At 37.9% G+C, this 22,150-nt stretch overlaps 1 protein-coding gene across 4 annotated transcripts in view; it reads right to left on the reverse strand.

Annotated features, from left to right (window-relative positions):
- Nucleotides 1-22,150, reverse strand: part of TEC (tec protein tyrosine kinase) — a 1,312,802-nt gene that overhangs the window by 634,218 nt on the left and 656,434 nt on the right. The gene's annotated exons all lie outside the window — the stretch shown is intronic.

The following is a 22,150-nucleotide window of genomic DNA, read 5'->3' on the forward strand; positions in this document are numbered from 1 at the left end:
TTCCTGAATGGAAAGGGGTAGGCTGTGAATGTTTGATGTGTACAAGACTATATCATAACTGTAAATTCCTTGGGGTATTGACACATGTCATCAATATTTTGGTAAATCTCAGGTAAACTTGGCTATGCTTAAAATGGCTCTTGGACAGACAGTCTAGCAACCATCTATGAACATATGATCACCTTCTAACAGTAACTCTCATGTGCAGTAACTTAGAAAATTGGGAAGTGAGAAGGTTTGATTACAATGTGTGTGTGCCTTTATGTTATATTTGTCAGCTCAGATGTAAAGTTAAAATGTAGACCTGCTATCTCAGAACCATAAGCATCTGCAGAAGTAGTTATTAAAATACTTACACTGACTGGAAACCTCAATGCTATTGTAGGTTCAGTTTTCAAAATACAAATGAAATTACAGAACTGCCATCTCAGCTATTTATTGCAAATACATACATATATGTGTATGTACACACGTGTGTTTCTGTGTGTACATGTATGTGTGTGCGCTCATGAGTGCTTTATACCTCTTGTGTACCTCAATATGAGAAACATTCCTCATTTGAGTTTTAATAAAACAATGTACCTCACTGTTCCAAACTGGCAGGGTGTGTCACTCATTCATTGTAAAGAATGTTTAAATAATACTCAGTAAATAATCATTAATCATATCAATTCATCATAAGAACGTATGAAATACACATTTTAACTAACATGTGAGCTTCCTAACTGAATTTCTGGGCACATCGTGGGTGAAACAATACTAACTTCATGAACTTTAATCACACTTTTTCTTAGGAATAGGGTCCATTAATGTCATGGTATTAGAAACCCAAAAGACTTGGAGAAATTAAAAAGAAAGTGCTAGCAAGCTATTAGTAAGTGATGTTCTTCGTACTGACAGTCGTTGCAATAGACTAAGCTATCTATCTGGGTTACATCCCATATTGCATATAACAGACATCCAGCTACCAAAGCTTCAGGCACCCTCCACACACCCAAACCATTAGTCAGCTGGAGCTGAGCAGAGAAAAATGACAGATTTGTGGTCAAGTCCTTCAGAGCTTTCCTGCTGCCAAAGAAGCCTAAGAAGATCAACAATTGGCTTGTGCTGTTCCATTGCTAGACGGATGAGTTCCCTTCGGGGAAAACTTCCATATATTATTTTTAATATTTAAATTTACTTTCCTCTGTGGGACAACACTTTTTAAGCTAGGAGTATGTGTTTTTATTGACGGCCACATGAGTTTGCTGTACTTTTAAATGACAGCATATTTGTATTTGGCAGATTAAAAGCGGATTTAAACATTTTAAAACTATTTTTACTGAAGGGAAACTGTGTTTAAATTATGTTTGGGGATCTGGTAAAGTTATTTAGAGTGCTTTTTACTGTGTTTTTATTGGGAAAAGTGAATTTATACTACTTTTGAAAAATTTCCAGCTTGTACTGCTTAGTTTCTCTGAGAAAAATGCACCACTTCTGGCTTGACCATGGAATAAACTTCCGGTCCCACTGTGGCTCCTTCCAACCCTAAAAATAAAAAAATTAAACATAAAACCTTTCACAGCCACAGGTGGCTGACTCTGCTGTGGCCAAAGCTGGTTCATCAGACCACTCATCTTCTTCCCTGGATCCCTCTGATTTTGCACATACAGCCACTATGGACTGCAGGTTCACCATGTCCTTTGCGGTTGTTGGGGGTCCCCTTTGTGGGCAAGGGGGAGTGTCACTTTTACTGGTATTGACAGAAAGAGAAAAGAAAGCTGCTCCTGCTTAACAAGAATGTTGTGCCCACTCCTGAGGAAGCTGTCACTGCCATTACAAATCCTGTCAAACGTAACAGAAAATTAAGCACAAGGATATGCTCCAGTTTCACTAGGCAGGAATAAGTTATTAAATCTGTAATAGGGTCTTGTATAGGCTATTGACCCTTCGTATCAGATGGTTTCTGGTAAGACAAAAACATGTTCCTCTTTTCTTAAAGAGATTCAAGAATTTGAATTTGGAAAGGAATGTGATAGTTCAGCTCTATTTCTCCTCAGAATTCAAACAAGGAGGAGAGCATGTTATCCGAATCTCCCTGTTGGGGATTTGAGACTATTTACAGAACATGCCAGTGTTTTCTGTGGGAGAACACGGAAGTTTCATAGTCCCTCAGAAAATAATATGAAATATTACAAATGCAATCCCCATAACCTCCCCCCATCCCCCATGTGCTGTCAGCACTGGAGGAAGTGTATGTCACAGCCTGTGGTTTCCCTCATTGCCAGAGTGCCTAAGAAAGCAGAATGAATAAAGTGCCTTAGTCTTTCATATTTCTATACACTTATCTCAGATCTGAACCAGTAGCTACAGCTTTATTCAATCCAGCTGCTGCCAAGCATTTTGTTAAGTTACTTATGACTGTGAAGATACTACATCTAGGGCTACTGCCACTGGTACTGTGTTGTTGAGGTTTGCCTGGCCACATTCTTAAAACCTCCCAGAGGATCAACTTTGAACACAGATTTTCTGTTTGGGCCCAGTGCTACAGACTTTTTCAAAAATGTGATGAGAGGAGTACGCTGACACACAGAATCTGTCAGATTTGTCAACCTTCCTTCTTTAAATTTTCCAATGTTTTTTCAGTTCCCTTGTCCACGTTTCGCAAGAAACAAAACCAACAGTCTCAGCAAATTGCTAGTAAGTAGAAGTTTTTAAAAAAACAATAGCAAGGAGGTTCCAAAAAGAAAGAGAACCCTCCCCCAAAACAAAGGACAGTCAAATAAGTTTGAATGACTATGTAAGGGACCTCGTACTCCTCCTTCCCTCAGCACTCCCTTATCTCTTCCAGAAACTCTGACTCTCCATTTCTCTTTTTGGCAAAAGATTATTTCAGACAAATGGGTTCTGAGACTGATTCAGCAGAGTACAAATGGCAGTGGGAAGAAATGCTTCCTTTCCAGGAACTAATTCTACATTCACCAGACCAACCCCCCCCCCCCCCCCCCCATGCTATTCCTTCTTGTCCTATTTCACATGCTTTCTCAGGGGTAATGAAAACAGTTCCTTCTCCCAGGGGGAAAAGGGTTTTATTCAAGAATGTTTCTGGTGCCACAGAAAGAAAATGCCTGGAGACCAGTTCAGGACCTTTCTGTCCTAAATCAGTTTACGATAGCACCAAAGTTCAAAACACTTTCACTATACAATCTTCTATCCCTTGTCTCTCATTTGAGTTTTTTGGTAACCTTAGATTTAAAAGATGCTTATCATCACACTCCTATCCATACAAACTGATGTTTCTTAATGTTTTATATATCTGGATCACTTTGTTAGTTCTTTGCTTCACCCTTTGGTAGAAGTGTAGGTGGCTCAACCAGCAGCCTGTGCCGGTAACATGAATAAGTGCCCAACCCCTCAACTCACAAAAAAAAAAAAAAAACACTACTGTTTCCACCTCCTCCTACTTCCTGCTCTTCCAATGAAAAGCAAGAAAACTGGACTTTCCCTATACTGCACACAGGTGGTCAGATGCATATGTCCCCCCCATGCCTAGCTACTCAGGTCCCACTTCTGTGCCCTGCCCTGGACCATCCTCTATTGCATTCAAACCTGAGCAGTGTTCATTCAAACATCTACTGTTATGTTATGTTATGTTTACATACACAGCTGTGGCTTCCACATTTTACCTCTTTGTTCCACATTATGAGAGGTAGTGTTCCACACTTAGGTGATGGAAGATTGAGAGCTATGGTGTGCTTTTCTTTGATATTAAAAAATGTTGTTTTTAAAGCAAACAATTGCCATTTTCATTAAATGCTAAGCAATTCAAAACATCAAATTACACAAAAATCCAATGGTATAATCCAACCCCTTTGATACATATTCATGAGCCCAAAGAACTGCTTACAAAAGCCTATAGAGTCATATATGTAACAAAGGTAATAAACAAATGTAATTGCAAATGCAAATGTATTAACAAATATGAATTTAGATACGAGTGCACGTCTTAAGATAATTATAAACAAATCTTAAAGATAAACAAATACTAAAAATAAACAAAAGATGGCATAAGAATGCCATACAACCATGACTCAACCTAGTCTAAACTCTGTCCACTAAACATAGACCAAATTATATATATTTCAAGTTTAACAACCCAATCACTCCATATAGACATATATGGACATATATATATATATATATATATATATATATATATATATATATATATATATCATATTACAAAAGGAAAACCACATTGGTAGTCACAAGAAATATATATAGTGTGATGATTCAATTATAAATACAACCAAATTGTAACATGAAAATTGAATGGAGCTTCTCATAGCCTTGTACCGATAGGACAAAAAGCTGAATGAAAAAATATTCATTATAAATGGTCATTTATACCAGGAGAAAACAAAGCTCCAAGATGAATAATCCAATATTTCTCTTTAAAGCTTAGTGTATTTTGCCATCCCTGTTGATGGCTTCTATCCCCTATAATCCTGTCAATGACAGTGAACATGAACCTGGCTGAAGGATGTTTAAGTGTATGTTGAAAAAGTGCATTAGTTGGCTTTTTGTTCCGTATGTCACTCCTGTGTTCCCCTATTATAATACGTAGTGAACGTGAAGTTTTGCCTACATAAAAGGCTGAGCACTGACATGTCGCTAGGTATATCACCCAACTGCTGGAACAATTCCCAAAGATTCTCAGATCATAAACTTTACTGGTATTGGCACTGGTGAATTGTTTGGTTTTGTTTACCTGATTACACGATATACAATGCCCACACGGAAAGGTACCCAAAAGCTCATCCATCATAATGGTGAGTTGTTTATATTTTGCTCCTCCACTATCATGATATTTGTAATGTGAAAAAAGAGAACCCAATGTTCTACCCCTTCTATAGGAAAATTGACATTTGTCACCCAACCTCTCTCAAAAAATCATTGGCCAATAGAATATTCCAATTGTCATTGAGAACCTTCCTAATAACCTGATGATTCCTACCATATGTGGTAACAAATCTCAAAGTGGAATCGTGCACAGTGGGTGAGTGGTTCCTATATTCCAGTAATTGACTTCTCTGCTGTTGACCCGACCAATTCCTGGCAGATAGAATATCAAATGGACGATATCCCCTTTCTAAAAATCTATTCGTTAGATCAATAGTGGCATCCTGATAATCCCTTGCAGAGGAGCTGATGCGTTTGATCCTCAAAAATTGGGATTTGGGAATATTTCGGATGGTGTGGCGTGGATGCATACTAGATGCATGGAGTAACGTATTATATTGTGGGTATTTACGGTGAATCTTCGTACCAAGAGTGTTATCAGTATTTCTATAGACAGTAACATCAAGGAAGTCAATCTGATTCAAGTTGGATGTAACCGTAAATTCAATTCCCCATATGTTACTGTTAAGATATTCCATAAATTCAAGTAAATACCCTGAATCCACACGTCACACCATCCAGCAGTCGTCCAAGTACCTGCGCCATATATCCATTTTCACCATGTAGATATTGTGTGATGGATTATAAATAAGGCATTCCTCCAGGTAGGCCATGAATAGGTCAGCATAAATGGGTGCAAAAGATGCCCCCATAGCCGTCCCCTGGAGTTGCCAATAACATTACCCTTGAAAATACAGAATGTTTTTATTCAGTACACGTTCGGACATACAGATGATTAGTGTATTGAAACCTGGTGGATATAAGCCAGCTTTCTCTAACCAAAATTGTAAAGCTTGCAAGCCTGCCCAATGTGGTATGCTGGTGTAAAGGGATCTAACATCCAGTGTGCACAATAACCACTGTGATTCAATTTGTGTATCCTGGATAATTTGTAGGAATTGTGTGGTATCTTGGATCCTGGCTCTCACATACTTCAATAGAGGTTTTAACTGCTGAGTTAGAAATGCCGATAGTGGTTCCGTGAGTGAGCCATGCCTGAAACAATCGGTCTACCAGGTGGTGATGTAAGAGATTTATGTATTTTGGGAAGCAAGTATAACATTTGTTTGGATGGATCAGTAACTGTTAAATGTTGGACTATACTGCGGGAGATGATACCCTCTTCAACAGCTCTGTCGATAAAGGCACCAATTTCTTTTTTGAATTTAGGTGTGGGATCTATGCCCATAGACATATAACATCTAGTGTCAGATAACTGACGAAAGCCTTCCTGAATATAGTAATCCATATCCAAAATGACCACCGCTCCACCCTTATCTGCTTGGAGTATAACTATCTTGTTATTTTCTTTGAGTTCCATCAGAGCCTTCTTTTCAGTAGGATTGATATTTTCTTGCAGAATCTGGGATTCAAAAGGTGGAAAATGAAGATCCCTTTGTACCGCTTGTTGAAATGTTGCTACATACTTATTCATAGGTGGCTGAAATGTTGATTTCTGAAATCTAAATTCAGTAGATCTTTCAACATTAGCTCTATTTGGATCTGAAAAAAAATATCTTTAAATTAAGGCAGCGAAAAAAATCCAACACATCTACTGCAGTTTGATATTGATCACAAAAGAAACTGGGTACAAATCCCAATCCTTTATTCAAAAGTCTTTGTTGGTCCGCAGTTAACTCAGTATCAGAAAGATTAAGAACATTGTTACACTCTGTATCCCCTATTTCAACAAAACTTGGATCAAGCCATCTATTGAATCTGTGCCTATACCTGTTGGTATGTTTGCACCCCCCTCTATGTTTGTTACCCCTTCTAAAGGGATGGCAGCATTAGTTCGTTTCTTGGCAGGTGATTCTACAGATGGTGTACCTTCACTATCGATAAGAGAGGACTCATCACCTGAAGTACTGGTATATGACCTATCATTATGCTTCAAAATAGACCTGGGCCTTTTCTTTGTCCCCCCCCGTTCACACTTGAACTGATATCCTTGAATCTAACTGATCTTTGTATTTCAAAAGGTCGTCCTCTACTATAGTTCAAAACATCCCTGTTGAATTTTTTCACCTTTCTGTCCTTAGTTATTTTATCGTAGGTTGTTAATTCTTTGGACAATTTGGTTACCATACTTTCATAATTGGTAGAAGATTCAAATTTCTTACATTCAATACTTAGATTCCTAACTTCTGAAATATTATTGTCAATGGCCATTTCATAATAAGAAGCCAGTATCCTGACAAAGGCCATAGATCCATCTTGTACCGCTTGATTCCATTCCTCGGTCAACCTCTGTTCAGATCTGCTGACCATTGGTCTAAGTCTAATACAAAGACCTCTAGGAACCAAATTTTTATGCAAATACGCCTTGAATAACCTCAGATGCCAAATATTAGCCCGTAGCCCTTTAAGGCCCTTTTCCAAATTTGAAAACACTGTTTGACATCCGTCTTGTATGTTAATGCTACTAACATTGGAGTTGCTGCTTGGGATAGAATCCAGACCAAATACTTTAATATCCTCCCGATCAGCACACAACCCCTCAAGAATGTTGTACAGGTCCATAATATTAGTAAAGGTATACCAAATTGTCCAAAGAATAAACTTGGCACCAAAAATAGCAAATATGAAGTAGCCAGGATAAAAATATTAATCAAATAGTAGAAAAAGCATAGTGAAAGCATAAACTGAGGTGTAAGGACAAGAAAAAGGCCCACCTATTATAGATCACAAAGATAGGTCACACTTACTGACCAGAAATAGATATCAAAACACGTCCTATACTGTATGTTCAGATTTCCACACCATATTGTTACAATATTTGCCACCAGGCCAAAGAACCTAATCAGTTATAACCTATCACTGGACTAACACCAGATGTATATTCATATAGCCTATAGTTGATATATATAGGCCAAAATAAATATCTAATGACCAAAGGACCATTAGGATATCAATAATCCTTATACCAGTGAATCACTGTTATGCCCACTGATACTGTATACCCCTTGTGTATGCAGTTAAATATGTTTGAGAGTCCGTTAGGCTATTCCTTAAACAGTGAATCAGAGCAAGACCAACACAGGTAGAACTAAAGATCCTGTTTAGATGTGCATTAGTGTAACAAAGCTATTTCTCAAAAGACATATAGGCAAAATACAAAAGCCTTATGGCAATTGTAATATTTTAGTAGACCATAATGGTAAAGGCCCAGTTAAAAAATGACTTGTACCAGCCAACTTTTCAATAAACATCAGCAAAAGTTATTCAAACCTGCATCAATGGTATATAACCAACTCCGGGTTTGTTAGTTATATAAAAAGTAATAAATCAATCGAATAGATTAATAAACAGACTGATGAATATTTCAATGAAAAAATGATACCATTACAATGTATTCATACTGTATTGAATCCTAGTCACATATCGATCCCAAAGTGAACCTGTAAATCTCCTTTAAGTACACCTTTAACCATTGAATTTATGGAAAACTTCCTTATGACACATTATAGATGTTGTTAACATTCTGATGTATATCCCAAAGAATCAAAAAATATATAAGCAATTGACGTTCAGAATCATGAATATTGTGCACCATTCAATCAAAATGTCCCAGTCCACACGTCCAAAATGACTTTCCAAGAGTTAAATATCTCAATGACCTTAAAAAAAGGCCATATAGACATAGGTATTGAAAAACCTTGAATAACTTTCGAAAATATTATCCACAGTGGTACCAAACAGCTGTCTAAACCCTTAATATTGACCCTAAAATGTACATCAATATAAAGAAGTGATCCGTAGTTAGTCAAAACTAACCTAATAAGCACCTGACATATACATATATCTGTAAGATTATAAAAAAATTCCTAACAACATCTCATAACTGTTGATATTCATCTGTATACCCAAAAAGGAATTTAGCATACAAATGCAAATAAGGAAGTCTTATACAGTATGTAATGCATCATTACTGTCCCGGTCCCCCAAACGAACCATAGGAGGGCCCCATAGATATGTTGTTGATAGTTCCACGATAGTCCATGTAGTGATTGGGTTGTTAAACTTGAAATATATATAATTTGGTCTATGTTTAGTGGACAGAGTTTAGACTAGGTTGAGTCATGGTTGTATGGCATTCTTATACCATCTTTTGTTTATTTTTACTATTTGTTTATCTTTAAGATTTGTTTATAATTATCTTAAGATGTGCACTCATTGTATCTACATTCATATTTGTTAATACTTTTGCATTTGCAATTACATTTGTTTATTACCTTTGTTACATATATGACTGTATAGGCTTTTGTAAGCAGTTCTTTGGGCTCATGAATATGTATCAAAGGGGTTGGATTATACCATTGGTTAAGCATGACTGATGCAGGATATAAATAAGTATGATGCTCAGGTTTGGGCATGTTTTTTACTCACTGAAGAAGGCATATTACCGAAACCGGTCTGAGGGTTGGAGTTTTGCTTGGGACATTTTTATGTTCCTGGTTCTTGCAAAATAAAGCGTTGGACTATATATGCTGGCTGTTTGTGTGTTTTTTCTAGATATGCAGCATAACAGCATTTGTGCTAATGAGCTACTTCAGATGACCAAAGTTGCATGTCTACTTTTGACAAAGGTACGGTTGCTCAGCAGTACAAATATCAACAACTTCAGTAGCTCTGAGGTCGCACAAAGTTTCCACTACCTGTGCTTTTTATATAGCACATGCATTTACTCTGCTTCCTTGAGGATTTAGTCTATCATAATTGTTTTAGAAAGCATACGCAGAATGTGCTGTATATTTTACTTCTTGCCAATCAAATTATTCAAATGAATACATCTATTTTATTAACAACAAGCCAAATAAGTATTAGTTTATACTGCCCAATTTGCAAACACATGTGAAGACCAGTCAAACATAACTGAGGCAACTTAGCTTCTATATCGCGTGCTCCATTTTTACATGAGAAGCCATGAAATCAAGTATTTTTTTCCTTTTAAATATTACTATTCGTATCATAATGGGAATAGTATAATTAATTGGTAGTGATTAGTGTGCAAAATAATCTGGTACTAGAATTCATTAACAGGGTTTTAGTTATGGAGTTGCAGCAGAAAGAGTTTACATTTTGCAAATTTCAATTTAATTTTTAGAATGCTAACTACAATAGACAAATAATAATAGTGCTTTCTCATGACTTGAAACAAACAGCTGAAGTTACCATAAGGTGCATAAACAAGTTACAAAATAGGCAGGTAGGGTTAAAAGAAAAGGATCCAGCTTGCCTAACTGATACAAAAATAAACAAATAAATAAACCAAGCAACCAAATAAATAATATGACTCAAAGACCCAGTCTCCCCTACAGATCTGTTGTACAATAATATTTGAACACAAAGAAAGATTAGTTTCTTAACTTCTGCTTGCCAGGTGTCTCCCATATCTTTTCAGTTTACTAATATTACATCTTTAATCACTAATTCAGAAGCTCAGCCAATTCAGCTTGAGTAAGAGCTAACATTCAGCAATGACACGTTGTTTTATGCGGTAGCGTTGTCGCCTCACAGTAAGACGCTGTTCGATTCTCAGCTAAAGAGTCTTCTGTGTGGAGACATGCGTGAATGGGCGTATCTTCGTTGAAGGTTGTGTGTCAGAGCTGGCAACTCAGCACGTAAAAATCTACTGCCAATTATTAGCGGACTGGAGTTCCGCTGTGGTGACCCCTAACCGAGAAAAGCCAAAAGACACAACATTCATGCTATCTTTATCCAGTTCAAGAGTCTTGTGGATCTGCAGCCTATCTTATCACTTCCATGGATGCCATTCCATTAGAAGAACACACACACACACACACACACACACACACACACACACACACACACACACACACACACACACTGCATCTATACCTACAGGCAGTTTGCATGCTTGCCAATTTGACCACAAGAATGTATTTAAGATACAGAAGGAAACCAGAGCACCAAGCAAAAATGTACATGTACACAAAAGAGCATGCAGACTACACAAAAAACTAATTGCACAAAAAGCTCACACCAGGATAAAAAAAACAGTTTATTAAAGGCTTAAAACGTAAGTGCTTTCATCCCAAATTATACTTGATAAAGGAACTTCATCACACAACAATGCTAAATAACACACCCATTAAATAATTTAAAATTGATGACATCACTTCCTTAAAACATTTGTTAAAAAAATTACATACAAAAAAGTTTTTTTTAACAATCTTCAGCAGCTGTCAACATATATATATATATATATATATATATGTATATATATATATATATACATATATATATATATATATATATATATATATACGTGTGTGTAAAAATGTCACCCTCTCATTCATGGACACTCAACAATACAATATTAGATCAAAAATTATGTGAGTAAATTCAAAGAAACGTGCTGAAAAATAATCTGCATAACCTTATGTGTTGTAAGAGCATTTTTTTATCTTATCAGAACTTTTCCGCGGTGGTGCAGCGGTAGTGTTGTTCCCTCACAGCAAGAGGTTCTCCCATTCGATTCTCGGCTGGAGTGCAAGGAGTGCCTTCTGTGTGGAGTCTGCATGTCCTCCACGCGGTTGGGTGGGCATTTGAAAGACATGCGTAAATGGGCGCGCCTTCGTTGAAATTTGAACGTCGAGCTGGCACCTCGGCGTTCGTGAAAAAATCTACTGCCAATCATTAACGGACCGGAGTTCCGCTGTGGCGACCCCTAACCGGGAAAAGCCGAAAGACAACAAGAACAACAACATCAGAGCTTTTAATTTCAAAAGACTAATTATAGATAAACTGCCATTTAGACCTGGCCAAATGAACTGAATTCAAGCGGATCTGCCAACTAAGTTCTGCTTTTTCTAATAAATATGGCCATGCTCCCCCTCTTTCTGAGGGACATTACTTCCAAAATAATGAACTTTGAATTTATGTTCTGCATATTGGGAGATGTGTTTAGCCAAAGAGTTAAATTCGTAGTGATCCCTGATATTTCTCAGATGCTCACTAATTCTGTTTTTAAGTTTACGCTGTTTTTCCGACGTAAAAACACGAGCAAACTTTGCATAATGCACAGTAAACCACCCTTTCTGTATTACACCAACATTTATCTCTTATTTTTATTCTCACTCCATTAATAATTGTCTCACTTACTTCTAAAATATAAGGGCAAAATTTACAGGACCCACACTTATACATGTATCTTGTATGTTGTGCCCTTCTCTGGTATTCCAATAAGCTTTTAATGTTATTACTTTTCCTAAAGACACAAATTGGTCTTTCTCCTATCATTAGCTGTCTAGGAATTTGTACACAAAAAAACTATCTGTGCTAAGAAATAAACAAGAGAAACAAGTACTGTGAGGCAGCACTGCTACATTCTGTATCACTGTGCCACCCTTTAACTCATTCGTTTACTCCATAAACTGTTTACTGAGGTCATAATCATAGTGTGCTCCCCTCTTCCTAACAACAAACAAAATTTATTCACCCTGGTAGGTAAATATGATTACAATTCTGAGCCTCCCAGGGTCTACCTGAGCTTTTTAAAACTTAAGTTTGCCAAATCCTAGTTAAATGCACCACATTGTCTGAATAATCAACAGGAGCAGAAATTCATGTATGCATTTCACTGAATGAGAAGACTAATTCCTCCAAGAAATAAAGCAAAAATTTACAACATGAAACAAAATTTTTCAAAGGGGCAATGCCCCCACAAAAACATATTTCCTATACTTAACTACACCTCCAAGATCACATAATGTCAGGCAAGATGAAACATATATATATCCTATTCACTGAAGTTGTAAGTTAATTTATATGACTAAATATAGGGATTGCTGAACAAAAAATAAAAATAATCTGTTTAATGGTACTAGTGAAATGAAAACAGATCATACAGTGAAGTCTGAAAATACATATAAGCGATTAGACTAGTGCTTAGATTATGGAAATGAGATCATGCAAGATTAATACAGTTTGAACAATATTAACAATTCTGAGGTATGTAAGAGATCTACAATCACTCCAATGAGGTCACTAAGTACTGTTTGAAATAATGTGGTATCTTTTTGAGCTGCCAGAAAAATTAAATGATAAATATACATTGAATGATAAAGCTATGGTGAAGTAACTTCCAAAGTAAATCTGATCATGGATTGGGTATGAACAATATCATGTATAAAGGTATTCATGATGACATGCTGTGAATAAACTGAAGAGCTTGAAGACAATATTATTTGTTTAACTGTCACTAAATCTTCTGTTCAGTACTCAGAATGATATTTTTCATTTTTCTGAAGAGGTGAGAACCTCTGAAAAACTCCTGTATACTGCAAGAGCAACATTTTTACAATTTCTAGGTACCCAGTCCTAAAAAACTGTTGTACTGAAGTTTTATTATTTTGTTCTGAAAATATTGATATGCTCTTTAAGTTTACTTTCAGAAATATTATGAGTTGGCCTGACTTATGAAACACTGTTTCACTGCTTATGTATTATGCATTAACAGACTGTCAATGAAGGGAATATATTTTTCTTGAAATAATAAAAAGGTCACTGCACAATAAATATTGGCTAAGAGGATACTGGTACTGAAATTAAGCAATTAATTGCATTCATTTTATGGAATGTCATATTATATCAGATTTTTAAATGACAAAATCAATAGAGACAGTGTCACCATTACACAGTCAGCAAGTTATGCAATGCACATTGTGGCATCTGAACATCACATGTAGGCCATTATCAGTTATTCCAACTGTAATGTCTCTCTTTGCTTACTTTGGGTTTCCCTAGGTAAGCAGAGAGTCAGTCTGACCTTGAGTTCTGTTACTGAGTCTGAGGAAGAAAACACCTGACCATCTAATGATGGCTCCTGCACCTATGAAGGTGCAAGGGATGTTCTAAACAATCACATGTCATGCAGGTGGTTTTGCCATGAACACAATGTACACTGACAGTCCAGGCTTTCCTCTTTTTTTACCAAGTGTCTTAGTATGTGGTTTACCTGTGCTGTACCTGCAGTGTCATGACCACTACTGTAACTGTAAGTCTCCAACACTGGATGGGAAACTCATATGCCTCTGAGCAGTAAATTAAAATAATCTGACTCCAAAAAGGAAAGAAACAGCAGAAAGTGACATGGCATGTAAGAAATGCATAACTGAATGTGTTGAGCAACTGTCTTCCTTACTAGATCTGTATCATATTGTAATATGTGTTTGTTTATCAAGAAATGAAATGCACAATCATATGAAAGCTAGGCATTCTTTCCTGAAACTGCATTTAAAATAGGCTAATTTTGTTTGTTGCTCAATGCACTGATAGTGACATAACATGAGAAATCTGCAGCAGCATGTTATGTGCAAAAGATGCCATACTGCATACATTTTACAGCCATGATAAACCTCTTACCAGATCAAGAACACTGCAAAATTAAAATGTCACTACTATATTTTAGTGTCAAACAATGCTGATTAGTTAACTAGACTAAAGTGAGAGGTCTTCAGTACATAAAAAAAAAACAACGGAAAGAAAATGTATTCTACAGTGAACAAATACTTTTCAAAGAAATCAAAGTTCAAAGATCTCCACACATCATCACCACCACCACCACATAGCTCACCTGGTGATTTTGTGGGTGAGGGGATTCTACTGTTATCTATCAAGGGAGTTCTTGTGTGACTATGATGCATAAAAAGATGTATCCTGGGATTCAGTAAACTCCCTGTAGGCTTTGGGTGAATCCTGCACAGAGTTTACGTGTGTGCGCGGTGATGTGTGGTGAGCAGCAGCACTAATTACATATTCATGCCGTGCACTGCATTTAAATGTAAATAAGCGTGGTTTTATGGCTGGCAACTGTGTTGCCAGCCAGAAACCATGTAAAGCAATGTGGATAGCAAACCTGTTTAAATCAGAGCAAAGTACGTTAATGGGTTTGCAAGGAATGCCACAATGATCACCAGGGCATATAACAGTTCCCATAGATCTCAATCTCTTAGTGCAAGAAATCTGGACAAAGCTCAACATAATTGGGCGGGCAATGACCCAGAAATAGGGACAGATTTGACATATTTGCTCTTTTAAATTAGATATGTGCTAGAATAACAAGGGTTTGTGTTAAGATACATTTTCTGAAGAATTTGAAGTCTGAAACTGAAATGTATGTAATTATTGAGTGACATCAATGTTGAGATCATCCCAGTGATATGGCAGAAAACCACAAATTTTATAAGGAAGAGACCAAAAGATATAAGGCAAAAATCTGGACATTCTGAGAAAAGAAAAGATCTGAAGATTATATTACAGTGCTGTACTTGAATCTCATCTGAACACTGATACAGACAATAATAATAATAATAATAATAATAATAATGATAATAATAATAATAATAATAATAATAATAATAATGAAAACAGCATTGGCATCTAGGAGCAAAGTCCAAGCTATAAACCAATTTGCTCTTCTAGCAAGCTCACAACTCATTTGCATCTTCATCATGCTAACAGCCCTGAATCTACACCATAAAAAGGCAACTGTGTAGCTAGGAAACCTGAAGGTGAAGAGACTTGTTTATGTGGAGAACACAGAAGAGGCTATTACTTTGGGATATATCTGCACAGAAGATTACTGAACTTGAGAAAGTATGCTTGTATTTTTTTCAGGTACATACTGCAGATGCTGAAATGGTATTAAAAATAATCTGTTTTCATATATATATATATATAAATTAGCAAATGCTACTGTTATCTGTATGCATTACTTAAAAGTGTAATGATGGCATGGGCATGTTTGTCTGGGCATTTCACAGGTGCATGTGACTGGCAATAGCTTACAATGGAAGGTTCTGTGTTAAATCTGTATACAAGATTCAGGGACAGTTCATTTGATAGCACTTTTAGCATTTCACTGATGGTTGGTTTGCAAAATATGCCATCTGCCTGCTCTTTTGGGGGTGCGGAAGGCAGACCTGCATTTCTGCTTTGGCACAAATAAGGATATGTTGCTATTGTTACTCTCTCCCTTGTTTTGCATCCAGCTTTGCTTTGTGTGTGACTGTAACATGTTACAAGCATACGATTCCTGTTTTTCATATTTCAAATTTCTAGAGTGTTTTATGTTTATCCTTCTGTTGTATTTTAGAACACCTGGACTATGACACCCAGGCATCTCAATCCCTGAAAACCACCCTTCAGTGACCCTGAGAATCAGGTCATTGGAGAAGCTTTTAGGCAACATGGTGCCTTTCTGCTTGAGAGGGGATGTGGAGCTATGTCAGGCATAATGCAAATTTGGCAGCAGATAGTTGCAGATGTGAATGCAGTCAGTGGCCACAGCAGGACATATGATCAGGTGTGCCATAGCGCCACTTACATGATCTCATCTGCACGGAGGAGAGAAGCTGCAGTGGTCCATGATCGGATGGGTACCAGGGGCGGCCTACTACAGAGCCACCACTAACAGCAAATGATCAGTTCCTGTCCACTGTCAGGGATCTAGACAGCTCCCAGGAAAGTGCAGAATAGCATGTCCCTGACACTGGTGCTACTCTTTCAGGTATAGCAAGTATGTCACAGGAGGAGCTTCAAGGTAGGCTTACGTATCTCAATTATTAAACACCGTTGTATAGTTAAGCAATAACCGATGACATGGTGTGGTATATTGAAGATTTACCCATGGGTGGCATGGTTTAATTATGAGGGCGAAAAAAAAAGAAAAAAAGTTTTGGGATTTACAACAGGCATGCTGGCCAATCAGCATGCATGTTTTGGAATATTAATGAGGAGTCATTGTATAATAAAATATTTACATCAATACATTAGTTCTGTTTAACAATAAATTGTTTGGGGGGATTGTAGATTGCTACAGTTAACAATACACTCCGACTGATTACACATGAGGCTTAGGTTGGACTTGTCATCCAAGTTCTTGTTGAAGGTATAGTTAATGGAAATATAAAGGGCAAGATGCTTTACCCCCTGTGTTAACTGTTAATTGTGATGATGTCTGTCCTTACCTTTTTCTTAACTTCTTCCACAGCTATCCAGCATAGGGAGCATACTATCATCTGCACATGATAAGCCAAACATTTTTATGTCTTATGTACTATTGTACTGTCTGTAATAGTGGCACCACTGTTAGTTTGTTAGCATATATTGGGCTATCGTAGTGTAGGTATTATTTTTTTCCTGTGTCTGTTGCTTATTATCACAGTTGATCCTGACAGGGGAAATGTGGCCAAACAGAAGTACAGTCGGGGAGTGCAGAGGTTGAATCTGACACTGAGGTTGACATACAGCCATCCCCTATAATTCCATCAGACACACCCAGTATGCCTACGTCTACCATTCCAGTGAGTCCTCAGATATTGGACAGGTGTAGGGTGAGACAATTGATCAGGGAAGAGTGGTTACTGCAGCTTCAGTGCCTGTTGACTCTGGCCATAGCCAAAGTGTGGGCGAACTGCCACTTAGGAGGGTTGTTAGGGGTGCTCAGAGGAGACCTGCTGTCCATACTCCACCTGATCCAGGTGTCTCTTCCCATGCCATTCAGCATATGTTTAGGGCTGTCATGGAGGCACAGACATGTTCCCATAGGTCCTCCAGAGAAATGCTTAGGGTTGTAGAAGTGGCACAGGCTGACATGCATGACTGCCTCCACCATGTTGCCAATTCAATGGATCGGATGAATGGCACATCAGAACAGGCAGTATCTGCTGGTACAGAGATGGAATCCTCGTGGGCATAGATCAGCAACATCATCTGCTCTTAGCCGATATGGCCAATCACACTACCATAGCGGTAGTTCTTCCACTGCTCCTTCAGTGGTTGAGATGTCCACACCTAGATGTGGCAGGCCATGAGGTCATGGTCCTGGGCTTTCTCATGAGGGGAGCTCATCTAGCAGACATCAGTTAGTTCAGCTAGCAGCAGTGCATCTGAACATGGGAGTGGACATGCCAATGCAAGTCCTGGCAAAGACACTTCTTGTGGTCAGGTACAACAATGATGAACTGCCACCTCTACCATGCATGCCTCACATCTGTCTGACATACCAAGACATACAGCTAGCACAGAGCTTGGCTGTGTTCATGCAGACACTCACACACCAATTTCACCTGGAGGACCCATACAGACACACACACAACAGTTACATGGTTCAGTTGTGAAGCTTAAAACTCATTTTGTCTCACTGGCCATTTGTTGCTTTATCCAAATGCCTGCCTGCTACTCTTTCTGACTCAAACATATTCACCGAAATTTTGTGTCAACCTAGGCTTCCTGATCCCCCACCCCCTCCCTCCACCAACAACCTGTTTAATAGATGATAACTTTGCCATATCTCGTTTTCTATCTTTTGGATTCTGGGATACATAAGCTTTGTGTCTGTAGCTCAAGGTACAAAGCTGGCTTAGTATATCTGCATTTGTGATTATGAATATGTAATTGTACCTCTGACTTGTATTGGTTATAGAAAGTTAGACAGTTAATAGCATCAAACTTTTTGCATCAGTATTGTTGTTGATCTTGTGAGGGTTGTGAAGTCTGAAACTGAAATGTGTCTCATTACTTTCTAACTTCTCTCTTTAATGCCTTTCCAGTACAAATGTATGGTGCTAAACTGAGGGTATTCAGTGACCATCAAAACTTTTGAGAGGTATGACTGTGTGAATATTTGATGCCTGAGGCCTGCTACTTAATAATGATATATACAAGTCACATAAATTTCTGCTGTCACATGTTAAGGTCATTCATGTACAAATCTCCCACCTTTTACTTGCTTACACTACCAAGTAACAACATGCAAATATATGCCAGTCATTCACATTACTGCACAATGCACTCCAGATTCAACACTTACCTTGTAAATCCATCAGTTGCAACAGTTTTAGTTCAGGGTTGACACTGTCTGATGCAAGCAATAATAGTAATAATTGTAATAATTGTAATAGTTGTGGACATTGCCTGGCATCAATGTTACTGTATGTATGTGAGCAGGAGGAAGGTTTTAGCCCCTTAGCTAGTTAGTGAGTGTGCTATGCATTACCTCATAGCCAATGTGAGGGCATATTGAGCATGCCTATGTCTGCCCACAACCAAAGCAGCCGCTGGTTCTCCCTCTGACTCCTCACCTGCATGTGCCTGTGGTGACTCTGCCATTGGTGGTGGGATGTGTGCCTCTTCCCCTTATTTACAGGTTCATAGGTTAGTACTAGGTTAACTGCCCTTGCGGGCTATTTTAAGACTAGCTAATGACCCCATTTGAGAATCAAACTATGCACTTTGTGTCTCTAAGATAAGTAACTTAATCATTAGGCCAACCTCCCACCCTATGCCAACCTCCCAGCCTTTTGATCCTGCTGAAACTGTTTTCTCAGGATGATGTTGCATAGCACGGCACATGCAGTGAACACTTCAGTACATGTAAGTGGATGTACTGCAGGGCTCCCGCAGATGTATCCTGGCACTGGAATTGCAACTTCAGCAGCCCAAACACACACTCTATGATATTTCTGGTTTAAGCGTGTGCCTCATAATGGTATTCTTCAGCAGGTGTGTGTGCATTTCTGATGGGTAACATCAGTCACGGCCCCACCTCATAACCTGCATCCCCCAGTAAATTACCCTGTGGGATATCCCCGCTAGTAAACATCTGATACGCTTGGGAGGTGTGCCAGATATGTGAGTTGTAGTAACTGCCTCGGTTGCTAGCTCACGTATTCAAGATGATTCCCTTTGCATTACACATGACTTGACAGTTAAAAGAGTAGAAGCCCTTTCTATTTATCTCCAGCCTTCCTTGTTACCTTGGATGCACCTTAATGTCTATATGTGTGTGCAATTTATGGCACCCGGTACTTCAGGGTAGTGTGCTACAGGGAAAAACTCCTGCATATTATTATCCCTGTCCTCAGGAGTACAAGAAAAATATATGTGGTCACTGGCATGCTGTTGCAGTAGTATTCAGGAAGTGATGGAGGGTCCTCGAAGCTGATGCCTGTGACACTCCCCAGCATGTCCTCTGTTGGTCTCTGAAAGGTACCATTAGCAATAAGTAATACACATACCTTTGTCTACACTGGGATGGGTTCCACTTGGTTTGCCCTGGCTCTGAGTTGAGTTCCGGTAGTGTGTCTCGATCCACCCTATAGCACTTTACAATTTCTCTGTCATGTAGATTGTGATAAGTTAAATGGGGTCTGAAAGCTCTTCTCCTTCTTGGCCTTGGCCTATTAGCAGCAGCAGCATAGACTTCAGCCTGTTGCACATACACATGAATAAAAGTAGCAGCAGTACCTAACATTGTTCCTGTGTAGACTCCTTTCCCTGGCTGTATTCCAGTAGGTTTTGGAATTCACAAAGAAAACCGGCACTGAGTCTACAGAGTTGCTTTATAGCTCGTTGAATAGCTTCTCTGCCTTGGATTGGTTGATCACCATGCAGTTCAGCTGCTTATGCTGAAATTTGCATGCCACGGTGTTTACCTTGCTTGTATAGCCACTTACTGAATCCAAAACTGTCTGCTATCATGTGTGTGTCACGCTGCACCGCACACACAGTGTAAAATGCCCATGTAGGCTTTGATGAATCTGGCCGGTAATGGGTTTAATAAAATTAATCAATTTCATCCTAGCTCTGCAAATGCCTAGCCTTAACAAAAAGTTGTGGTTTATTTATAAAGCATGTTAAGTGTGCTGCACGTTACTACACGGTCATAAACTCTATTAGAAGTAAAACACTCTGTCATTTCCTTGCAGCATGTTCCACTCTAATATTCCTTGGTCATTTTCTGTGTTTACATTTTACTTTTGCTATCTTCAGAGAAGGAAAGATTTTAAGTGTAATTTAATGAAAATCACTTTTTATTAATGCATATCTTCCCCACATCTCAAGTTTCTTCTCACCCTAAAGTTCTTCTCCATCTCTTTAACCCAACCCCCAGACAGCTACATACAAAGAAAACATATTTTAAAGTGTACTCATTCATTTCTGCCTAAAGCAGCTACTGTCCACATTAGTCTTACTTTTTGGAATCTCACGTTATTACCTCCTGGTAATATCACAATATTAATGTCACATTATCTGTGATACTATATCATTCCAGTAGCAATATCTCAGGACTTGTAATGCCTTAAGAAAATAACAAAACTCTACAGGAAATTCAGCTTAACCATGGGATAATAAAATATTTACTTCTAGGTACTGACTCAGTTCAAGCTTATGCATACATTTCAGTCACAGATGACCATTTTTAACAATTCAGGAGGATATATTGACTTTGAAATACAGTTCTCAGTCTGAATTAAGGCACTAAACTATTCTTTCAAGCCTAATATTGAAACTTAAAATACTGTGTTAAGAGAAAAAAAAGGTGTTTAATTTATTATATTTATTCTCTTTGCGTCCACTGATAAAGTGGATTATTATTTTTTTATTAGAAAATATTTGGTATATTACACCATAAAGTAAATACATACTACATGCAATATGCAAGAGGTCAACAATCTGAGGTAGTGTATCTATTAAACTAAACTACAAAAACACAACACTTGCGACACTTTAAATCCAAAAAATTACTTTAGCTTACACATCTTGTGAACAATGTTTCTCACACACACACCATATGCACTCACACACACAATAACACACACAAAATCTTGTAGTGGAACTTAAAACTTTGTATCCCTGAAAAGAGTAGACTAGCAGTACTCTGGCAGCTTATAGAGAAATCATGGAAGAAACTGTAGGAATCAACACACTAGAACAGCAGTCCAGGGCACAGTATAGTTTTCTTCATTAGTGCCTGTATAGTCTTTGCCTAATAGTCACACCCAGGAAGTGGCTTCAATGACTTCTACTGTTGCAATAGTGGTACATGGTCATGCAGTGAAAGTGAAACCGACATGCAAAAGCCAGGATAAACTCCTGTAATAAAATCTAACCATGTCAAAGGCAGTGCTAATCTTTAGTAACAATATATCTTTGAACTGCATTCTGCAAGCACAAGCATTTAGTATCAGTACTCACCCATTCAAGACAGAGCACACTGACTTCATTGTCAGACTTCTGCAATCTACATTTGAGTATGTTGTTACCCCTTAAAATGCAAATGTTTTGCAAAATCCTATGACAACTGCATGAATTTGTACAGGTGTGATTTTAGACATACAATACAACAGATACTAGATTTAAAAAAATCATACTAAGAAATTGAAATGTATTATTGTAA

This window comes from Protopterus annectens, chromosome 2.part0 (assembly GCF_019279795.1).
Source record: "Protopterus annectens isolate FY-2018-M chromosome 2.part0, PAN1.0, whole genome shotgun sequence".
Lineage (NCBI taxonomy): Eukaryota > Metazoa > Chordata > Ceratodontiformes > Protopteridae > Protopterus > Protopterus annectens.